We start from the raw sequence: 23227 nt of genomic DNA, 5'->3' as shown, positions 1-23227 counted from the left end.
TTGAACAGAAACTTCAACCAGCAAGTGAGGCCTGTCTCAGTGATACGGAGATAGCAGAGCAGGAGCTTCTTTGTTACTGTTGAATTCCTGATTATGAGGCTGACTACCAAAAGAATTGCGGTGGTTTCAGAAAGTTCAGTATAGTCACTTGGGCAGGATTGCTGTGAGGATAACATAGGACACAAGTGTTGCTAGTTGGTATAAAAGAACATTTTAGAGTAGTGAATATGTCCTTATGGCTCTCTACTTATATGGAGCCTATTCTCTTGCATTCTGAAACTCTTTGGGACATCTGATTTATCTAACGAATGATAATAAAGCTATGGCTACTTGCTATGGGACTGTCCTGGGCTCTTTATCTGTATTATAAGCTTGTGAGGTAGCTGTGATATCTCCATCTCTCAGAGGAGAAAACTAAGGTACAGGAAAGACAGTATTCATCTAAGATCACCTGTTGGGATCTGAGGTATAAATTAATTACAACACTTTCCTTTTCAGTAAATGCACTATTTGAGTAACATATGTGAAAAGAAAGTATCTTGGGACCCCAAAATTACTAAGGAAAACTCAAAGTGGAAACTGATTAAGGCAAACCTTCCTCCAATTCCATTCAAAATTATCCCCTCTGCTCACTGAGGGGATGCCCGGGAGGGCAGGGGGACGGACTCCAAAGGCGCAGGCGCCGCTTCCCTACCGTTTGCGGTGCCTTCCCGCTCCCGGAGCCTTCCCGCTCCGGGAACGCCCAGGCGATTCAATCCACTCGTCGGGCGCCGCCTCAACCTTCCAAACCGGGGGAAGGGACAGGCAGGGGCAGCGGGTGCCACACACGCCAGCCAAGACCTCCGATCCAGAACGCAGGGGCTGCTGTATCGGGGGAAGGACATTGTTTCGACAGCCACCAGGAAAACAGTCCCAGTACACCCGGATTCCCATTGCCACCAACTTCGTGTAAACTCCTGTCCGGAGAACACGCCAGAGACCCAGGCCTCGGGCCCCGTGGACACGCCCGGTGCCACAGATCCCGCTAAACTGGCGGGCGCACTCTGAAAATCTCGGGGCCCACCGCACCGCACCAAGAGCACAAGGAGGTGCCAACAAAGGAAGGAGCCTACGAAACCCACCTCCAAATCAAGCAATTAATCCAGGACAAAACCTGTCACAGCGCTCTGTTGCTCCTCTCGAATGGACGGCCTGGCCACCCTGTTCTGGCCCAGCCCAAGCCCCCTCCACCCTATCCTGGCCTGCCCAAAAGGGCCCTGCCTACTGGAGCAGGGCGCTACCTCTCCAAGGCTCTATCACTCTTGCTCTCTAGCTCCCTCCCCCTCTCTCTTCTGGGTTTGCCCCTGCACCTCGAGCTACTTCCGCCGCCTTCCCTGTCTCTCTGTCACTCTCTCTTCCTCTGTCCCTCTCTCTTTCTCTGCCTCTCTGTCTGTCTCATTCCCTCTCCCCCTCCCCTGTTTCTCTCGATCGCTGTCTCTCTCCCTCCCTCGGTTTCAATCTCTCCATCCATCTCTTCCTTATTCTCCTTCAAACCTTTTGTGTGTGCGTGCACGTGTGTGTGTGTGTCTGTGTGCGCGTGTGCGTGTGTGTGTTCCTGCGCGCGAGCGCCCCGGTGTGTCTGTGTGTGGGGCTGTGGATTTGCTCCTGGTGGTGGTGGGGTGTGTCTGGGTTTCTCTCAGCCCCTCTGGATGGGGATCAGGCTGCCATCTCTAGTGCTGGCCCGGGGCAAAGCAGGGCCATCCCCCAACCGCCAACCCCCCACGCCTTCTTGCCCAGTGGCCGGGTTTTGCTCGGGACAAGCTACTGTGGTGGGAGCGTTGTGAGAAAAACGCCACGCGTGTCTCGTCCGTCTGTTCCCCCTTGGCCAGCCCTGACGGCTCTGGGTGGGTGGGGCAAGAGGGGGCCTCACAGAAGCTCCTGAGAGGCAAGGAATCCAAAAGAATATCTCCGCGACAGGGCAGAGTACTGGACGGGGTGCCAGGATCATAGGCCCTGGGCCCTGAAGTCTCGGAGCACTCCCTGTTCCGAGCGGACCCAATGTGGTGGAAGCTAGGGAGCTCAGGAGATGAAGGCCGCAGGCGAGCGGCTCCGGGGTACCGATGCGAGCCCGGCGGCCCCGGGCTGGCGGTGCCGGTTGGAAGCCGGCAGGCATGGCTGGGCCGGGCTCTTGGGGCAGCCAGGCTCCTCTGCCGGGGTCTACAGCCATACCACCGTGAACACGCCCGATCTCGTCTGATCTCAGAAACTAAGCATGATCGGGCCTGGTTAGTACTTGGATGGGAGACCACCTGTGAATACCGGGTGCTGTAGGTTTTTATGCTTTCTTTCTTTTCTACCTTCCTTTCTTTCCTTCTCTCTCTCTCCTTTCTTTCTTTCTCTTTCTTTCTTTCTTTCTTTCTTTCTTTCTTTCTTTCTTTCTTTCTTTCTTTCTTTCTTTCTTTCTTTCTCTCTTTTTCTTTCTTTCTTTCTTCTTTCTTCCCTTCTTTCTTTTCTTTCTTTCTCTCCCTTCCTTTCTTTCTTACCATCTTTCTTTTCTTTCTCTTTCTTTCTTTCTTCCTTCTTTCCTTCTTTCTTTCTTTTCTTTCTCTCTCTTTCTCTTTCTTTCGTTCTTTCTTCCTTTCTGTCTTTTCTTTCTCTTTCTCTTTCTTTCTTTGTTCCTTCTTTCCTTTCTTTCTCTCTCTTTTCTTTCTCCCTTTCATTCTTTTTTTCTTCTTTCTTCCCTTCTTTCTTTCTTTTCTTTTTCTTTCTTCTCTCTCTTTCTCTTTCCTTTCCTTTCCCTCCCTCCCTCCCTCCCTCCCTCCCTCCCTCCCTCCCTCCCTCCCTCCCTCCCTCCCTTCCTTCCTTCCTTCCTTCCTTCCTTCCTTCCTTCCTTCCTTCCTTCCTTCCTTCCTTCCTTCGTCTTCCAGTCAGAGTCTTGCTCTGTCACCCAGGCTGGAGTGCAGGGGCACGTTCTTGGCTAACTGTAAGCTCCGCCTCCCGGGTTCAATGCCATTCTCCTGCCTCAGCCTCCCCAGCAACCGGGCCTACAGCCGCCTGCCACCACTCCCGGCTCATGCTTTTGTAGTTTTAGTAGAGCCGAGGTTTCACCGTGTTAGCCAGGCTGGTCTGAATCTCATGACCTCGTGATCTACCTGCCTCAGCCTCCCAAAGTGCTGGGACTACAGGTGTGATCCACCCCACCCGGCCTGCTGTAGGCTTTCGTGGCTTCCATCCTCCCTCCTATCACCCTATTGTCGCCATGCTTCCCAACCTCCCCTGACTCTGCTCCCCCTTTATCGCCCGCCTACACCTCCCCCACCGCAGTCGGGGAACTCCTCCTGGGGGTCCGCCACCAAAGCACCACTGGGCAGCAGCATCCCACCGCTTCCACCTCACCGACGCCCCACCAGGAGCTCCAGCCCGGGAGGGCAGGGGGTCGGATCCCAAAGGCGCAGGCGTGTGTTCCCTGCCTTTCATGGTGCCTTCCAGCTCCTGGAACGCCCAGGCCATTCAATCCACTCATCGGACGCCACAGCAACCTTCCAAAGTGGATGAAGGGGCAGGCAGGGGCAGCAGGTGCCACACACTGCCAGCCAAGACCTCCGCTCCAGAGCGCAGGGGCTGCTTTATCCTGGTGAAGGATATTGCTTCACCAGCCACCAGGAAAACAGTCCCAGTGCACCCGGATTCCCATTGCCACCAACTTCGTGTAAACTCCAGTCCCGAGGATGTGCCAGATTCCCAGGCCTGGGGCGACATGGGCATGCCTGGTGCCACGGCCCCCGTAAAACAGTTGGGCACACTCTGCAAGTCAAGGGGCACACTGCACCGCACCAAGAGCACAGGGAGGTGCCAACAAAGGAAGGAGACTACTAAACCCACCTCCAAAACAAGCAATTAATCCAAGACAACACCCGTGTCAGCGCTCCGTTGCTCCTCTCCCATGGAAGGCCTGGCCACCCTGTTCTGGCCCAGCCCAAGCCCCTTCCACCCTATCCCAGCCCGCCCAAAAGGGCCCTGCCTATCAGAGCAGGGCGCTACCACTCCAAGGCTCTATCACTCTCACTCTCTAGCTTCCTCCCCCTCTCTCTTCTGGGTTTGCCCCTGCACCTCTTGCTACTTCTGTCGCCTTCCCTCTGTCTCTCTGTCTCTCTTTCTCTGTCCCTCTCTCTTTCTCTGCCTGTCTCTTTCCCTCTCTCCCTCTCCTGTCTCTCTCAATCGGTGACTATCTCCACTCGATTTCAATCTCTCCATCCATCTCTTCCTTGCTCTCCTTCAAGCCATTTGTGTGTGCGTGCATGTGTGTGTGTGTGTGTGTGTGTGTGTGTGTGTCTCTGTGTGTGCCTCAGCCCCTCTCGCCGGGGATCAGGTTTCCAGCTCTAGTGCCAGCCAGGGGCAAAGCAGGGTCATCCCCCAACACCGAACACCCCACGCCCGCTTGCCCACCAGCTGGGTCTTGGGACAAGCCACCGTGGTGGGGGCGTTCTGAGAAAAGGGCCAGGCGCTGCTGGTCTGACTGTTGGCCCTTGGCCAGCCTTGACAGCTCTGGGTGGGTGGGGCAAGAGGTGGCCTCGCAGGAGCTCCTGAGCGGCCAGGGATGCGAAAGAATACCTCCGAGACAGGGCGGAGGACCGGATGGTCTCGAAGCTAAGCAGGGTCGGGCCTCGTTAGTGCCCCCATTGTCGCCATGCTTCCCAACCTCCCCTGACTCTGTTCCCACTTTATCACCCGCCTACACACCCGCCGCTGCCGGGGACTTCCTCCAGGGCTTCCGCCACGAAAGCACCACGGGGCAGCAGCATCCCACCGCTTCCGCTTCGCTGCCGCCCCGCCAGGAGACCGGCTCCAGCCTGGTAGGGCACCCGGCCGGACCCCAAAGGTGCAGGCGCGGGTTTCCTGCCGTTCGTGGTGCCTACCCACTTCCGGAACGCCCAGGCGATTCAATCCACTCATCAGGCGCCGCCAGAAACTTCCAAACCGGGGGAAGGGACGGGCAGGGGCAGCGAGTGCCACACACGCCAACAAAGACCTCCGCTCCAGAACGCAGGGGCTGCTTTATCGGGGGAAGGACATTGCTACGCCATTCACCAGGAAAACAGTCCCTGTGCACCCGGATTCCCATTGCCACCAGTTTCGGGCCCTGTGGGCACACCTGGTGCCACGGCTCCCGCCAAACGGGCGGGCGCACTGTGCAAATCAAGGGGACCACCCCACCGCACCAAGAGCACAGGGAGATCCAAAAAAGGAAGGAGTCTACGAAACCCACCTCCAAGGCAAGCAATTAATCCAAGACAAAACCCGTCTCAGCGCTCTGTTGCTCCTCTCGCATGGATGGCCTGGCCACCCTGTTCTGGCCCAGCCCAAGCCCACTCCACCCTATCCCGGCCTGCTCAAAAGGAACCTGCCTACCGGAGCAGGATGCCCCCTCTCCAAGGTTCTATCGCTGTCGCTCTCTAGCTCCCTCCTCCTCTCTCTTCTGGGTTTGCCTCTGCACCTCGCGCTATGTCTGTCACCTTCCGTCTGTCTCTCTGTCTCTCTCTCTTTCTCTGCGTCTTTGTCTGTCTCTTTCCCTCTCCCCCACCCGTGTCTCTGTCGATCGCTGTCTCTCTCCCTTCCTTGGTTTCAATCTCTCCATCCATCTGTTCCTTGCTCTCCTTCAAGCCATTTGTGTGGGTGTGCATATGTGTGTGTGTGTGTGTTTCTGTGTGCACATGCGCGTGTGTGGGTTCCTGCGCGTGAGAGCCCAGGTGTGTCTGTTTGTGGGGCTGTGGATTTGCTCCTGGTGGTGGATCCCCTCTCGCCGGGGATCAGGATTCTGGCTCTAGTGCCAGCTCCGGGAAAAGCAGGGCCATCTTCCAACCCCCAACCCCCCACTCCCTCTTGCCTACCAGCCGGGTCTTGCTCGGGACAAGCCACCGTGGATGGGAGACAACCTGGGAATACCGGGTGCTGTAGGCTTTTTTGCTTTCTTGTCTTTCTTTCTTTTCTATCTTCCTTTCTTTCCTTCTCTCTCTCTCCTTTCTTCTTTCTTTTCTACCTTCCTTTCTTTCCTTCTCTCTCTCTCTCCTTTCTTTTTCTTTCTTTTCTTTCTTTCTCTCTTTCTTTCTTTCCTCCTTTCTTTCTTTTTCTTTTTTTTTTTTTAAATTTATTTATTATTATTATACTTTAAGTTGTAGGGTACATGTGCACAACGTGCAGGTTTGTTACATATGTATACTTGTGCCATGTTGGTGTGCTGCACCCATCAACTCGTCATTTACATCAGGTATAACTCCCAATGCAATCCCTCCCCCCTCCCCCCTCCCCATGATAGGCCCCGGTGTGTGATGTTCCCCTTCCCGAGTCCAAGTGATCTCATTGTTCAGTTCCCACCTATGAGTGAGAACATGCGGTGTTTGGTTTTCTGTTCTTGTGATAGTTTGCTAAGAATGATGGTTTCCAGCTGCATCCATGTCCCTACAAAGGACACAAACTCATCCTTTTTTATGGCTGCATAGTATTCCATGGTGTATATGTGCCACATTTTCTTAATCCAATCTGTCACTGATGGACATTTGGGTTGATTCCAAGTCTTTGCTATTGTGAATAGTGCTGCAATAAACATACGTGTGCATGTGTCTTTATAGCAGCATAATTTATAATCCTTTGGGTATATACCCAGTAATGGGATGGCTGGGTCATATGGTACATCTAGTTCTAGGTCCTTGAGGAATCGCCATACTGTTTTCCATAATGGTTGAACTAGTTTACAATCCCACCAACAGTGTAAAAGTGTTCCTGTTTCTCCACATCCTCTCCAGCACCTGTTGTTTCCTGACTTTTGAATGATCGCCTTTCTAACTGGTGTGAGATGGTATCTCATTGTGGTTTTGATTTGCATTTCTCTGATGGCCAGTGATGATGAGCATTTTTTCATGTGTCTGTTGGCTGTATGAATGTCTTCTTTTGAGAAATGTCTGTTCATATCCTTTGCCCACTTTTTGATGGGGTTGTTTGTTTCTTTCTTGTAAATTTGTTTGAGTTCTTTGTAGGTTCTGGATATTAGCCCTTTGTCAGATGAGTAGATTGCAAAAATGTTCTCCCATTCTGTAGGTTGCCTGTTCACTCTGATGGTAGTTTCTTTTGCTGTGCAGAAGCTCTTTAGTTTAATGAGATCCCATTTGTCAATTTTGGCTTTTGCTGCCGTTGCTTTTGGTGTTTTAGACATGAAGTCTTTGCCCATGCCTATGTCCTGAATGGTACTACCTAGGTTTTCCTCTAGGATTTTTATGGTATTAGGTCTAACATTTAAGTCTCTAATCCATCTTGAATTAATTTTCGTATAAGGAGTAAGGAAAGGATCCAGTTTCAGCTTTCTACTTATGGCTAGCCAATTTTCCCAGCACCATTTATTAAATAGGGAATCCTTTCCCCATTTCTTGTTTCTCTCAGGTTTGTCAAAGATCAGATGGCTGTAGATGTGTGGTATGATTTCTGAGGACTCTGTTCTGTTCCATTGGTCTATATCTCTGTTTTGGTACCAGTACCATGCTGTTTTGGTTACTGTAGCCTTGTAGTATAGTTTGAAGTCAGGTAGCGTGATGCCTCCAGCTTTGTTCTTTTGACTTAGGATTGTCTTGGAGATGCGGGCTCTTTTTTGGTTCCATATGAACTTTAAAGCAGTTTTTTCCAATTCTGTGAAGAAGCTCATTGGTAGCTTGATGGGGATGGCATTGAATCTATAAATTACCTTGGGCAGTATGGCCATTTTCACGATATTGATTCTTCCTATCCATGAGCATGGTATGTTCTTCCATTTGTTTGTGTCCTCTTTGATTTCACTGAGCAGTGGTTTGTAGTTCTCCTTGAAGAGGTCCTTTACATCCCTTGTAAGTTGGATTCCTAGGTATTTTATTCTCTTTGAAGCAATTGTGAATGGAAGTTCATTCCTGATTTGGCTCTCTGTTTGTCTGTTACTGGTGTATAAGAATGCTTGTGATTTTTGCACATTAATTTTGTATCCTGAGACTTTGCTGAAGTTGCTTATCAGCTTAAGGAGATTTTGGGCTGAGACAATGGGGTTTTCTAAATATACAATCATGTCATCTGCAAACAGGGACAATTTGACTTCTTCTTTTCCTAACTGAATCCCCTTGATTTCTTTCTCTTGCCTGATTGCCCTAGCCAGAACTTCCAACACTATGTTGAATAGGAGTGGTGAGAGAGGGCATCCCTGTCTTGTGCCAGTTTTCAAAGGGAATTTTTCCAGTTTTTGCCCATTCAGCATGATATTGGCTGTGGGTTTGTCATAAATAGCTCTTATTATTTTGAGGTACGTTCCATCAATACCGAATTTATTGAGCGTTTTTAGCATGAAGGGCTGTTGAATTTTGTCAAAAGCCTTTTCTGCATCTATTGAGATAATGATGTGGTTCTTGTCTTTGGTTCTGTTTATATGCTGGATTATGTTTATTGATTTGCGAATGTTGAACCAGCCTTGCATCCCAGGGATGAAGCCCACTTGATCATGGTGGATAAGCTTTTTGATGTGTTGCTGAATCCGGTTTGCCAGTATTTTATTGAGGATTTTTGCATCGATGTTCATCAGGGATATTGGTCTAAAATTCTCTTTTTTTGTTGTGTCTCTGCCAGGCTTTGGTATCAGGATGATATTGGCCTCATAAAATGAGTTGGGGAGGAGTCCCTCTTTTTCTATTGATTGGAATAGTTTCAGAAGGAATGGTACCAACTCCTCCTTGTACCTCTGGTAGAATTCAGCTGTGAATCCATCTGGTCCTGGACTTTTTTTGGTTGGTAGGCTATTAATTATTGCCTCAATTTCAGAGCCTACTATTGGTCTATTCAGGGATTCAACTTCTTCCTGGTTTAGTCTTGGAAGAGTGTAAGTGTCCAGGAAATTATCCATTTCTTCTAGATTTTTGAGTTTATTTGCATAGAGGTGTTTTTAGTATTCTCTGATGGTAGTTTGTATTTCTGTGGGGTCGGTGGTGATATCCCCTTTATCATTTTTAATTGCGTCAATTTGATTCTTCTCTCTTTTCTTCTTTATTAGTCTTGCTAGTGGTCTGTCAATTTTGTTGATCTTTTCAAAAAACCAACTCCTGGATTCATTGATTTTTTGGAGGGTTTTTTGTGTCTCTATCTCCTTCATTTCTGCTCTGATCTTAGTTCTTTCTTGCCTTCTGCTAGCTTTCGAATGTGTTTGCTCTTGCTTCTCTAGTTCTTTTAATTGCGATGTTAGAGTGTCAATTTTAGATCTTTCCTGCTTTCTCTTGTGGGCATTTAGTGCTATAAATTTCCCTCTACACACTGCTTTAAATGTGTCCCAGAGATTCTGGTATGTTGTATCTTTGTTCTCATTGGTTTCAAAGAACATCTTTATTTCTGCCTTCATTTCGTTATGTACCCAGTAGTCATTCAGGAGCAGGTTGTTCAGTTTCCATGTAGTTGAGTGGTTTTGATTGAGTTTCTTAGTCCTGAGTTCTAGTTTGATTGCACTGTGGTCTGAGAGACAGTTTGTTATAATTTCTGTTCTTGTACATTTGCTGAGGAGTGCTTTACTTCCAATTACGTGGTCAATTTTGGAGTAAGTACGATGTGGTGCTGAGAAGAATGTATATTCTGTTGATTTGGGGTGGAGAGTTCTATAGATGTCTATTAGGTCTGCTTGCTGCAGAGAAGAGTTCAATTCCTGGATATCCTTGTTAACTTTCTGTCTCGTTGATCTGTCTAATGTTGACAGTGGAGTGTTGAAGTCTCCCATTATTATTGTATGGGAGTCTAAGTCTCTTTGTAAGTCTCTAAGGACTTGCTTTATGAATCTGGGTGCTCCTGTATTGGGTGCATATATATTTAGGAAAGTTAGCTCTTCCTGTTGAATTGATCCCTTTACCATTATGTAATGACCTTCTTTGTCTCTTTTGATCTTTGATGGTTTAAAGTCTGTTTTATCAGAGACTAGTATTGCAACCCCCGCTTTTTTTTGTTCTCCATTTGCTTGGTAAATCTTCCTCCATCCCTTTATTTTGAGCCTATGTATGTCTCTGCGTGTGAGATGGGTCTCCTGAATACAGCAGACTGATGGGTCTTGACTCTTTATCCAGTTTGCCAGTCTGTGTCTTTTAATTGGAGCATTTAGTCCATTTACATTTAAGGTTAAGATTGTTATGTGTGAACTTGATCCTGCCATTATGATATTAACTGGTTATTTTGCTCATTAGTTGATGCAGTTTCTTCCTAGCCTTGATGGTCTTTACATTTTGGCATGTTTTTGCAATGGCTGGTACCGGTTGTTCCTTTCCATGTTTAGTGCTTTCTTCAGGGTCTCTTGTAAGGCAGGCCTAGTGGTGACAAAATCTCTAAGCATTTGCTTATCTGTAAAGGATTTTATTTCTCCTTCACTTATGAAACTTAGTTTGGCTGGATATAAAATTCTGGGTTTAAAATTCTTTTCTTTAAGAATGTTGAATATTGGCCCCCACTCTCTTCTGGCTTGAAGAGTTTCTGCCGAGAGATCTGCTGTTAGTCTGATGGGCTTCCCTTTGTGGGTAACCCGACCTTTCTCTCTGGCTGCCCTTAAGATTTTTTCCTTCATTTCAACTTTGGTGAATCTGGCAATTATGTGTCTTGGAGTTGCTCTTCTCGAGGAGTATCTTTGTGGCGTTCTCTGTATTTCCTGGATTTGAACGTTGGCCTGCCCTACTAGGTTGGGGAAGTTCTCCTGGATGATATCCTTCAGAGTGTTTTCCAACTTGGTTCCATTTTCCCCCTCACTTTCAGGTACCCCAATCAGACGTAGATTTGGTCTTTTTACATAATCCCATACTTCTTGCAGGCTTTGTTCATTTCTTTTTCTTCTTTTTTCTTTTGGTTTCTCTTCTTGCTTCATTTCATTCATTTGATCCTCAATCGCTGACATTCTTTCTTCCAGTTGATCGAGTCGGTTACTGAAGCTTGTGCATTTGTCACGTATTTCTCGTGCCATGGTTTTCGTCTCTTTCATTTCGTTTGTGAGCTTCTCTGCATTAATTACTCTAGCCATCAATTCTTCCACTTTTTTTTCAAGATTTTTAGTTTCTTTGCGCTGGGTACATAATTCCTCCTTTAGCTCTGAGAAATTTGATGGACTGAAGCCTTCTTCTCTCATCTCGTCGAAGTCATTCTCCGTCCAGCTTTGATCCGTTGCTGGCGATGAGCTGCGCTCCTTTGCCGGGGGAGATGTGCTCTTATTTTTTGAATTTCCAGTTTTTCTGCCCTGCTTTTTCCCCATCTTTGTGGTTTTATCTGCCTCTGGTCTTTGATGATGGTGATGTACTGATGGGGTTTTGGTGTAGGTGTCCTTCCTGTTTGATAGCTTTCCTTCTAACAGTCAGGATCCTCAGCTGTAGGTTGTAGCTGTAGGAGATTGCTTGAGGTCCACTCCAGACCCTGTTTGCCTGGGTATCAGCAGCAGAGGCTGCAGAAGATAGTATATTTCTGAACAGCGAGTGTACCTGTCTGATTCTTGCTTTGGAATCTTCCTCTCAGGGGTGTACTCCACCCTGTGAGGTGTGGGGTGTCAGACTGCCCCTAGTGGGGGATGTCTCCCAGTTAGGCTACTCAGGGGTCAGGGACCCACTTGAGCAGGGAGTCTGTCCCTTCTCAGATCTCAACCTCCGTGTTGGGAGATCCACTGCTCTCTTCAAAGCTGTCAGACAGAGTCGTTTGCGTCTGCAGAGCTGCTGCGTTTGTTATTGTTTACTGTGCCCTGTCCCCAGAGGTGGAGTCTACAGAGACAGGCAGGTTTCCTTGAGCTGCTGTGAGCTCCACCCAGTTGGAGCTTCCCAGCAGCTTTGTTTACCTACTTAAGCCTCAGCAATGGCGGGCGCCCCTCCCCCAGCCTCGCTGCTGCCTTGCCGGTAGATCACAGACTGCTGTGCTAGCAATGAGGGAGGCTCCGTGGGTGTGGGACCCTCCCGGCCAGGTGTGGGATATGATCTCCTGGTGTGCCTGTTTGCTTAAAGTGCAGTATTGGGGTGGGAGTTACCCGATTTTCCAGGTGTTGTGTGTCTCAGTTCCCCTGGCTAGGAAAAGGGATTCCCTTCCCCCTTGCGCTTTCCAGGTGAGGCAATGCCTCGCCCTGCTTCATCTCTCGCTGGTCGGGCTGCAGCAGCTGACCAGCACCAATCGTCTGGCACTCCCCAGTGAGATGAACCCAGTACCTCAGTTGAAAATGCAGAAATCACCGGTCTTCTGTGTCGCTCGCGCTGGGAGTTGGAAACTGGAGCTGTTCCTATTCGGCCATCTTGCTCCGCCCCCTCTTTATTTTATTTGAGGATATTTCCTTTGTCAGCATAGACTCCCATGTCATTCGAAATATCATTTCTGAGATTCCCCTAAAACACTGGTAACCGACTGCTCCATAAAATGATTGTTTAACTCTGTGAGATGAATTCACACATCTGAAAGCAGTTTCTCAGAAAGCTTCTTTCTGATTTTCATCTGAGGATATTTCCTTTTTTACCTTATGCCTCTATTCGCTCCCAAATATCCTTTTCCAGATTCCACGAAAACAATGCTAACAAACTGATACAAGAAGAGGAAGGTGTATTTCATTCGGATGAATTCACACATCACATAGAAGTTTCCCAGGAAGCTTTTTCTAACTTTCTTTTCAGGATACTTCTTTTGTCTTCTTAGGCTTCAATGTGATAAAAAATATCCCTTTTCAGATTCCCCAAAAGAGTGGTAACAGACTGCTCCAGAAATAGAATTTGTAACTCTGTGAGATGAATTCACACGACAGAGAACAGTTTCACAGAAACCTTCTCTATAGTTTTCATCTGAGGATATTTCCTTTTCCACCATAAGCCTCAAAGCACTCACAAATATCACTTTGCCGATTACAGGAACACAGTGTTAGCAAACTCCTCCATGAAGAGAAAGGTGTAATTCTGTGAGGTGAATTCACACATCACAAAGAAGATTCTCAGAAAGTTTCTTTCTAGTTTTTATTTGAGGATATTTCCTTTGTCAGCATAGGCTTCAACACAATCCAACATATCATTTCTGAGATTAACCAAACACACTAGTAACTGACTGCTCCATGAAACGAATGTTTAACTCTGTGAGATGAATTCACTCATCACAAAATCAGTTTCTCAGAAAGCTTCTTTCTGGTTTTCATCTGAGGATGTTTCCTTTTCTACCTTATGCCTCTTTGGGCACCCTATTATGCTTTTGCAGGTTCCACGAAAACAGTGGTAGCAAACTGTTTCATGAAGAGGAAGGTGTATTTCATTGGGATTAATTCACACATCCCAGAGAAGTGTCCCAGAAAGCTTTTTTCCAACTTTCATTTGAGGATACTTCCTTTTTCTTCTTAGGCCTCAATGCGATAAAAAATATCCCTTTTCAGATTCCCAAAAAAGAGTGGTACACACTGTTCCAGGAAAACAAAGTATAACTCTATGAGACGAATTCACACATCAGACAACAGTTTTTCAGAAACCTTCTTTCTCGTTTTCATGTGAGGATATTTCCTTTTTCACCATGTACCTCAGTGCACTACCAAATATCACGTTGCAGTTTACAGGAACACAGTGTTAGCAAACTCCTTCATGAAGAGAAAAGTGTAATTCTGTGACGAGAATTCACATATCACAAAGAAGTTTCTCAGAAAACTTCTTTTCAGCTTTTATTTGAGGATATGTCCTTTTTCCGCATAGGATTCAATGTGATAAAAATATCGCTTCTCAGGTTCCCCAAAAACAGTGGTTACAGACTGCTCCAGGAAAAGAAAGCATAACTCTGTGAGACGAATTCACTCATCAGAGAACAGTTTCTCAGAAACCTACTTTTTGTCTGAGGATGTTTCCTTTTTCACCATATGCCTCAGTGCACTCCCAAATATCACTTTGCAGATTACACAAACACAGTGTTAGCAAACTCTTTTATGAAGAGAAAGGTGTATTTCTGTGTGGTGAATTCACACATCACAAAGAAGTTTCTCAGAAAGCTTCTTTCTAGTTTTTATTTGAGGATATTTTCTTTTTTTTTTTTTTTTTTTTAAATTTATTTATTATTATTAAACTTCAAGTTGTAGGGTACATGTGCACAACGTGCAGGTTTGCTACATATGTATACTTGTGCCATGTTGGTGTGCTGCACCCATCAACTCATCATTTACATCAGGTATAACTCCCAATGCAATCCCTCCCCCCTCCCCCCTCCCCATGATAGGCCCCGGTGTGTGATGTTCCCCTTCCCGAGTCCAAGTGATCTCATTGTTCAGTTCCCACCTACGAGTGAGAACATGCGGTGTTTGGTTTTCTGTTCTTGTGATAGTTTGCTAAGAATGATGGTTTCCAGCTGCATCCATGTCCCTACAAAGGACACAAACTCATCCTTTTTTATGGCTGCATAGTATTCCATGGTGTATATGTGCCACATTTTCTTAATCCAATCTGTCACTGATGGACATTTGGGTTGATTCCAAGTCTTTGCTATTGTGAATAGTGCTGCAATAAACATACGTGTGCATGTGTCCTTATAGCAGCATAATTTATAATCCTTTGGGTATATACCCAGTAATGGGATGGCTGGGTCATATGGTACATCTAGTTCTAGATCCTTGAGGAATCGCCATACTGTTTTCCATAATGGTTGAACTAGTTTACAATCCCACCAACAGTGTAAAAGTGTTCCTATTTCTCCACATCCTCTCCAGCACCTGTTGTTTCCTGACTTTTTAATGATCGCCATTCTAACTGGTGTGAGATGGTATCTCATTGTGGTTTTGATTTGCATTTCTCTGATGGCCAGTGATGATGAGCATTTTTTCATGTGTCTGTTGGCTGTATGAATGTCTTCTTTTGAGAAATGTCTGTTCATATCCTTTGCCCACTTTTGGATGGGGTTGTTTGTTTTTTCCTTGTAAATTTGTTTGAGTTCTTTGTAGGTTCTGGATATTAGCCCTTTGTCAGATGAGTAGATTGCAAAAATGTTCTCCCATTCTGTAGGTTGCCTGCTCACTCTGATGGTAGTTTCTTTTGCTGTGCAGAAGCTCTTTAGTTTGATGAGATCCCATTTGTCAATTTTGGCTTTTGCTGCCGTTGCTTTTGGTGTTTTAGACATGAAGTCTTTGCCCATGCCTATGTCCTGAATGGTATTACCTAGGTTTTCCTCTAGGATTTTTATGGTATTAGGTCTAACATTTAAGTCTCTAATCCATCTTGAATTAATTTTCGTATAAGGAGTAAGGAAAGGATCCAGTTTCAGCTTTCTACTTATGGCTAGCCAGTTTTCCCAGCACCATTTATTAAATAGGGAATCCTTTCCCCATTTCTTGTTTCTCTCAGGTTTGTCAAAGATCAGATGGCTGTAGATGTGTGGTATGATTTCTGAGGACTCTGTTCTGTTCCATTGGTCTATATCTCTGTTTTGGTACCAGTACCATGCTGTTTTGGTTACTGTAGCCTTGTAGTATAGTTTGAAGTCAGGTAGCGTGATGCCGCCAGCTTTGTTCTTTTGACTTAGGATTGTCTTGGAGATGCGGGCTCATTTTTGGTTCCATATGAACTTTAAAGCAGTTTTTTCCAATTCTGTGAAGAAGCTCATTGGTAGCTTGATGGGGATGGCATTGAATCTATAAATTACCTTGGGGAGTATGGCCATTTTCACGATATTGATTCTTCCTATCCATGAGCATGGTATGTTCTTCCATTTGTTTGTGTCCTCTTTGATTTCACTGAGCAGTGGTTTGTAGTTCTCCTTGAAGAGGTCCTTTACATCCCTTGTAAGTTGGATTCCTAGGTATTTTATTCTCTTTGAAGCAATTGTGAATGGAAGTTCATTCCTGATTTGGCTCTCTGTTTGACTGTCACTGGTGTATAAGAATGCTTGTGATTTTTGCACATTAATTTTGTATCCTGAGACTTTGCTGAAGTTGCTGATCAGCTTAAGGAGATTTTGGGCTGAGACAATGGGGTTTTCTAAATATACAATCATGTCGTCTGCAAACAGGGACAATTTGACTTCTTCTTTTCCTAACTGAATACCCTTGATTTCTTTCTCTTGCCTGATTGCCCTAGCCAGAACTTCCAACACTATGTTGAATAGGAGTGGTGAGAGAGGGCATCCCTGTCTTGTGCCAGTTTTCAAAGGGAATTTTTCCAGTTTTTGCCCATTCAGTATGATATTGGCTGTGGGTTTGTCATAAATAGCTCTTATGATTTTGAGGTACGTTCCATCAATACCGAATTTATTGAGCGTTTTTAGCATGAAGGGCTGTTGAATTTTGTCAAAAGCCTTTTCTGCATCTATTGAGATAATGATGTGGTTCTTGTCTTTGGTTCTGTTTATATGCTGGATTATGTTTATTGATTTGCGAATGTTGAACCAGCCTTGCATCCCAGGGATGAAGCCCACTTGATCATGGTGGATAAGCTTTTTGATGTGCTGCTGAATCCGGTTTGCCAGTATTTTATTGAGGATTTTTGCATCGATGTTCATCAGGGATATTGGTCTAAAATTCTCTTTTTTTGTTGTGTCTCTGCCAGGCTTTGGTATCAGGATGATGTTGGCCTCATAAAATGAGTTAGGGAGGATTCCCTCTTTTTCTATTGATTGGAATAGTTTCAGAAGGAATGGTTCCAGCTCCTCCTTGTACCTCTGGTAGAATTCAGCTGTGAATCCATCTGGTCCTGGACTTTTTTTGGTTGGTAGGCTATTAATTATTGCCTCAATTTCAGAGCCTACTATTGGTCTATTCAGGGATTCAACTTCTTCCTGGTTTAGTCTTGGAAGAGTGTAAGTGTCCAGGAAATTATCCATTTCTTCTAGATTTTCCAGTTTATTTGCGTAGAGGTGTTTATAGTATTCTCTGATGGTAGTTTGTATTTCTGTGGGGTCGGTGGTGATATCCCCTTTATCATTTTTAATTGCGTCGATTTGATTCTTCTCTCTTTTCTTCTTTATTAGTCTTGCTAGTGGTCTGTCAATTTTGTTGATCTTTTCAAAAAACCAACTCCTGGATTCATTGATTTTTTGGAGGGTTTTTTGTGTCTCTATCTCCTTCAGTTCTGCTCTGATCTTAGTTATTTCTTGCCTTCTGCTAGCTTTCGAATGTGTTTGCTCTTGCTTCTCTAGTTCTTTTAATTGCGATGTTAGAGTGTCAATTTTAGATCTTTCCTGCTTTCTCTTGTGGGCATTTAGTGCTATAAATTTCCCTCTACACACTGCTTTAAATGTGTCCCAGAGATTCTGGTATGTTGTATCTTTGTTCTCATTGGTTTCAAAGAACATCTTTATTTCTGCCTTCATTTCGTTATGTACCCAGTAGTCATTCAGGAGCAGGTTGTTCAGTTTCCATGTAGTTGAGCGGTTTTGATTGAGTTTCTTAGTCCTGAGTTCTAATTTGATTGCACTGTGGTCTGAGAGACAGTTTGTTATAATTTCTGTTCTTGTACATTTGCTGAGGAGTGCTTTACTTCCAATTACGTGGTCAATTTTGGAGTAAGTACGATGTGGTGCTGAGAAGAATGTATATTCTGTTGATTTGGGGTGGAGAGTTCTATAGATGTCTATTAGGTCTGCTTGCTGCAGAGAAGAGTTCAATTCCTGGATATCCTTGTTAACTTTCTGTCTCGTTGATCTGTCTAATGTTGACAGTGGAGTGTTGAAGTCTCCCATTATTATTGTATGGGAGTCTAAGTCTCTTTGTAAGTCTCTAAGGACTTGCTTTATGAATCTGGGTGCTCCTGTATTGGGTGCATATATATTTAGGATAGTTAGCTCTTCCTGTTGAATTGATCCCTTTACCATTATGTAATGGCCTTCTTTGTCTCTTTTGATCTTTGATGGTTTAAAGTCTGTTTTATCAGAGACTAGTATTGCAACCCCCGCTTTTCTGTGTTCTCCATTTGCTTGGTAAATCTTCCTCCATCCCTTTATTTTGAGCCTATGTATGTCTCTGCACGTGAGATGGGTCTCCTGAATACAGCAGACTGATGGGTCTTGACTCTTTATCCAGTTTGCCAGTCTGTGTCTTTTAATTGGAGCATTTAGTCCATTTACATTTAAGGTTAAGATTGTTATGTGTGAACTTGATCCTGCCATTATGATATTAACTGGTTATTTTGCTCGTTAGTTGATGCAGTTTCTTCCTAGCCTTGATGGTCTTTACATTTTGGCATGTTTTTGCAATGGCTGGTACCGGTTGTTCCTTTCCATGTTTAGTGCTTCCTTCAGGGTCTCTTGGAAGGCAGGCCTAGTGGTGACAAAATCTCTAAGCATTTGCTTATCTGTAAAAGATTGTTTTTCTCCTTCACTTATGAAACTTAGTTTGGCTGGATATAAAATTCTGGGTTTAAAATTCTTTTCTTTAAGAATGTTGAATATTGGCCCCCACTCTCTTCTGGCTTGAAGAGTTTCTGCCGAGAGATCTGCTGTTAGTCTGATGGGCTTCCCTTTGTGGGTAACCCGACCTTTCTCTCTGGCTGCCCTTAAGATTTTTTCCTTCATTTCAACTTTGGTGAATCTGGCAATTATGTGTCTTGGAGTTGCTCTTCTCGAGGAGTATCTTTGTGGCGTTCTCTGTATTTCCTGGATTTGAATGTTGGCCTGCCCTACTAGGTTGGGGAAGTTCTCCTGGATGATATCCTTCAGAGTGTTTTCCAACTTGGTTCCATTTTCCCCCTCACTTTCAGGCACCCCAATCAGACGTAGATTTGGTCTTTTTACATAATCCCATACTTCTTGCAGGCTTTGTTCATTTCTTTTTCTTCTTTTTTCTTTTGGTTTCTCTTCTCGCTTCATTTCATTCATTTGATCCTCCATCGCTGACATTCTTTCTTCCAGTTGATCGAGACGGTTACTGAAGCTTGTGCATTTGTCACGTATTTCTCGTGCCATGGTTTTCGTCTCTTTCATTTCGTTTGTGAGCTTCTCTGCATTAATTACTCTAGCCATCAATTCTTCCACTTTTTTTTCAAGATTTTTAGTTTCTTTGCGCTGGGTACGTAATTCCTCCTTTAGCTCTGAGAAATTTGATGGACTGAAACCTTCTTCTCTCATCTCGTCGAAGTCATTCTCCGTCCAGCTTTGATCCGTTGCTGGCGATGAGCTGCGCTCCTTTGCCAGGGGAGATGCGCTCTTATTTTTTGAATTTCCAGCTTTTCTGCCCTGCTTTTTCCCCATCTTTGTGGTTTTATCTGCCTCTGGTCTTTGATGATGGTGATGTACTGATGGGGTTTTGGTGTAGGTGTCCTTCCTGTTTGATAGCTTTCCTTCTAACAGTCAGGATCCTCAGCTGTAGGTTGTAGCTGTAGGAGATTGCTTGAGGTCCACTCCAGACCCTGTTTGCCTGGGTATCAGCAGCAGAGGCTGCAGAAGATAGAATATTTCTGAACAGCGAGTGTACCTGTCTGATTCTTGCTTTGGAATCTTCCTCTCAGGGGTGTACTCCACCCTGTGAGGTGTGGGGTGTCAGACTGCCCCTAGTGGGGGATGTCTCCCAGTTAGGCTACTCAGGGGTCAGGGACCCACTTGAGCAGGGAGTCTGTCCCTTCTCAGATCTCAACCTCTGTGTTGGGAGATCCACTGCTCTCTTCAAAGCTGTCAGACAGAGTCGTTTGCATCTGCAGAGCTGCTGCTTTTGTTATTATTTACTGTGCCCTGTCCCCAGAGGTGGAGTCTACAGAGACAGGCAGGTTTCCTTGAGCTGCTGTGAGCTCCACCCAGTTCGAGCTTCCCAGCAGCTTTGTTTACCTACTTAAGCCTCAGCAATGGCGGGCGCCCCTCCCCCAGCCTCGCTGCTGCCTTGCCGGTAGATCACGGACTGCTGTGCTAGCAATGAGGGAGGCTCCGTGGGTGTGGGACACTCCCGGCCAGGTGTGGGATATGATCTCCTGGTGTGCCTGTCTGCTTAAAGCGCAGTATTGGGGTGGGAGTTACCCGATTTTCCAGGTGTTGTGTGTCTCAGTTCCCCTGGCTAGGAAAAGGGATTCCCTTCCCCCTTGCGCTTTCCAGGTGAGGCAATGCCTCGCCCTGCTTCATCTCTCGCTGGTCGGGCTGCAGCAGCTGACCAGCACCGATCGTCTGGCACTCCCCAGTGAGATGAACCCAGTACCTCAGTTGAAAATGCAGAAATCGCCAGTCTTCTGTGTCGCTCGCGCTGGGAGTTGGAGACTGGAGCTGTTCCTATACGGCCATCTTGCTCCGCCCCCTCCTATTTGAGGATATTTTCTTTGTTCATCAGGCTTCAATGCGTTAAAATGATCACTTCTCAGATTCCCCAAAAACAGTGGTAACAGACTGCCCCACGAAAAGAAAGTGTAACTCTGTGAGACGAAATCACACATCAGAGTTCAGTTTCTCAGAAACCTTCTTTCTAGTTTTCATTTGAAGATATCTCCTTTTTCACCATATGCCTCAGTGCACTTCCAAGTATCCCTTTACAGAGTACAGGAACACAGTGTTAGGAAACTCCTTCATGAGGAGAAATGTGTAATTCTGGGAGGTGAATTCACACATAATGAAGATGTTTCTCAGACATCTTCTTTCTCGTTTTTATTTGAAGATATTTCCTTTGTCAGCATAGGCTTCTATGCGATCCAAAATATCATTTCTGAGATTCCCCAAAATCACTGGTAACAGACTACTCCATGAAATGAATGTTTACCTCTTTTAGATGAATTCACACATCAGAAATCAGTTTCTCAGAAAGTTTTTTTCTTATTTTCATCTGAGGATATTTCCTTTTTTACTTATAACTCTATGTGCTCCCAAATATCCTTTTGCATATTCCACGAAAACAATGGTAGCAAACTGTTTCATGAAGAGGAAGGTATATTTCATTGAGATGAATTCACACATTACAGAGAAGTTTCCCAGAAAGCTTTTTTCTAACTTTCATTTGAGGATACTTCGTTTGTCTTCTTAGGCTTCAATGCGATAAAAAAAAATCCCTTTTCAGATTCCCCCAAAATAACGGTAACACACTGCTCCATGGAAAGAAAGTGAAAATCTGTGAGATGATTTGACACATCAGGGAACCGTTTCTCAGCAACGTTTTTTTCTGGTTTTCATTTGAGGATATTTCCTTTTTCACCATAAGTCTCAGTTACTCCAAAATATTACTTTACAGATTACAGGAACACAGTATTGGCAAACTCCTTCAAGAAGAAAAAGGTGTAATTCTGTGAGGCAAATTAATACATCACAAAGAAGTTTCTCAGAAAGCTTCTTTCTAGTTTTTATTTGATGATATTTCCTTTGTTCAAATATCCTCAATTAAAAACGTGAAAGAAGCTTTCTGTGAATCTGCTCTGTGATATGTGAATTCATTTCACAGAGTTACCCCACTCTTTGATGGAGGAGTTTGCTAGCGCTGTTTTTGTGGAATCTCACAAGTGATATTTTGAATATCGCTGAATCCCATGGTGAAAAATGACATATCCTCAGATATAAAAATTGCAGAGAGGCCTTCTCAGAAACTGCTTTGTTGTGGGTAAATTCAGCTCACAGAGTGACATCATTGTTTCAGTGAGAAGCTTGCTAACAGTGTTTTTGCAGAATGTGCAATGAGACACACGGGGGCACTTTGAGACCACAAGGAGCCTCAGCTGAAAAAAGAAAGAAGCTTTCTGCGAACCTGCCTTGTGATGTGTGAGTTCATCTCACAGAGTTACACATGTATTTCATGGAGACGTTTGCTAACACTCTTTTTGTGGAGTCTCAGAAGTGATATTTTGGATCGCTATGATGACTCCTCAGACAGAGGAAATATCCTCAGATGAAAACCAGAAAGAAGCTTTCTGAGAAACTACTTTGTGATGTGTGAATTTGTCTCACAGAGTTAAACTTTTCTCTTCATGAAGCAGTTTGATAACACTGTTTTCATGGAATCTGCAAAGTGATATTTGGGAGTGCATTGAGGTCTACGGTGAAAAAGGATATATCCTCAGATGAAAACTTTAAAGAAGCTTTCATCAGTTTTCCAACAGTGTTTTCCTGAAATCTGCAATGGGATATTTATTAGCACTATGAAGTTTACGGTGACAAAGGAAATATCCTCCGATGAAAACGAGAAAGAAGCTTTCTGAGAATCTGCTTTGTGATATATGAATTCATCTCACAGAGTTACACATGTATTTCGTGGAGCCGTTTGCTAACACTCTTTTTGTGGCATCTGAGAAGTGATATTTTCTATCACTATGATTACTCCTTGGACCAAGGAAATATCCTCAGATGAAAAGTGGTAAGAAACTTTCTGAGGAACTTCTTTGTGATGTGTGAATTCGTCTCACAGAGTTACACCTTTCTCTTCATGAAGCAGGTTGCTAACACTGTTTTCATGGAATCTGAAAAGCGATATTTGGGAGTGAATTGAGGCCTATGGTGAAAAAGGGTATATCCTCAGATGAAAACTTTAAAGAAGCATTCTGAGAAACTGCACTGTGATGTGTGAATGCAACTCACAGGGTTACAGTGTTTTATTAATTGATCAGTTTGCTACCACTGTTTTCTTGAAATCTACAATGGGATATTTCTAAGCACCATGAATCTTACGGTGACACAGGAAATATCTTCCAATAAAAACTAGACAGAAGCTTTCTGAGAAACTTCTTTGTGACGTGTTAATTTATCTCACACGTTTACACGTTTCTTTCCATGAAGAAGTTTCCTAACACTGTTTACGTGGAATATTCAAAGTGATATTTGGGAGCACATGAGGCCTGTGGTGAAACAGAAAATATCCTGAGGTGAAAACTAGAAGGAAGCTTTCTGAGAAAGCATTTTATGATGTGTGAGTTCATTTTAGAGAGTTATGCTTTCACATCATGGAGCAGTATATTACCACTGTCTTTGGGGAATGTGAGAAGGGATATATTGGATTGCATTGAGGCATCCACTGAGAGAGGAAATATCCTCAATTAAATACATGAAAGAAGCTTTCTGAGAAACTTCTTTGTGATGTGTTAATTCATCTCAGGGAGTTACACCTTAGTCTCATGGAACAGTTTGCTAGCACTGTTTACGTGGAAACTGCAATGTAGTATTTGGGAGTGCACTGAGGCCTGTGGTGAAAAAGGAAATATCCTAGGATGAAAACTGGAAAGAAGCATTCTAAGAAACTGCCTTGTGATGTGTGAATGCAACTCACAGAGGTACATTTTTCTTTTCATTGATCAGTTTGCCAACAATGTTTACTTGAAATCTGCAATGGTATATTTATTAGCACTATGAAGCTTATGGTGACAAAGGAAAT

At 44.7% G+C, this 23227-nt stretch overlaps 1 pseudogene; it reads left to right on the top strand.

The window, feature by feature from the left end:
• The first annotated feature begins 2194 nt into the window (after window positions 1-2194).
• LOC119624504 (5S ribosomal RNA) lies at window positions 2195-2313 on the top strand (annotated as a pseudogene).
• The last annotated feature ends 20914 nt before the right edge of the window (window positions 2314-23227 follow it).

The sequence above is a fragment of the Chlorocebus sabaeus genome, chromosome 20, assembly GCF_047675955.1.
Source record: "Chlorocebus sabaeus isolate Y175 chromosome 20, mChlSab1.0.hap1, whole genome shotgun sequence".
Taxonomy (NCBI): domain Eukaryota; kingdom Metazoa; phylum Chordata; class Mammalia; order Primates; family Cercopithecidae; genus Chlorocebus; species Chlorocebus sabaeus.
This window is presented reverse-complemented; position numbering and strand designations above follow the sequence as displayed.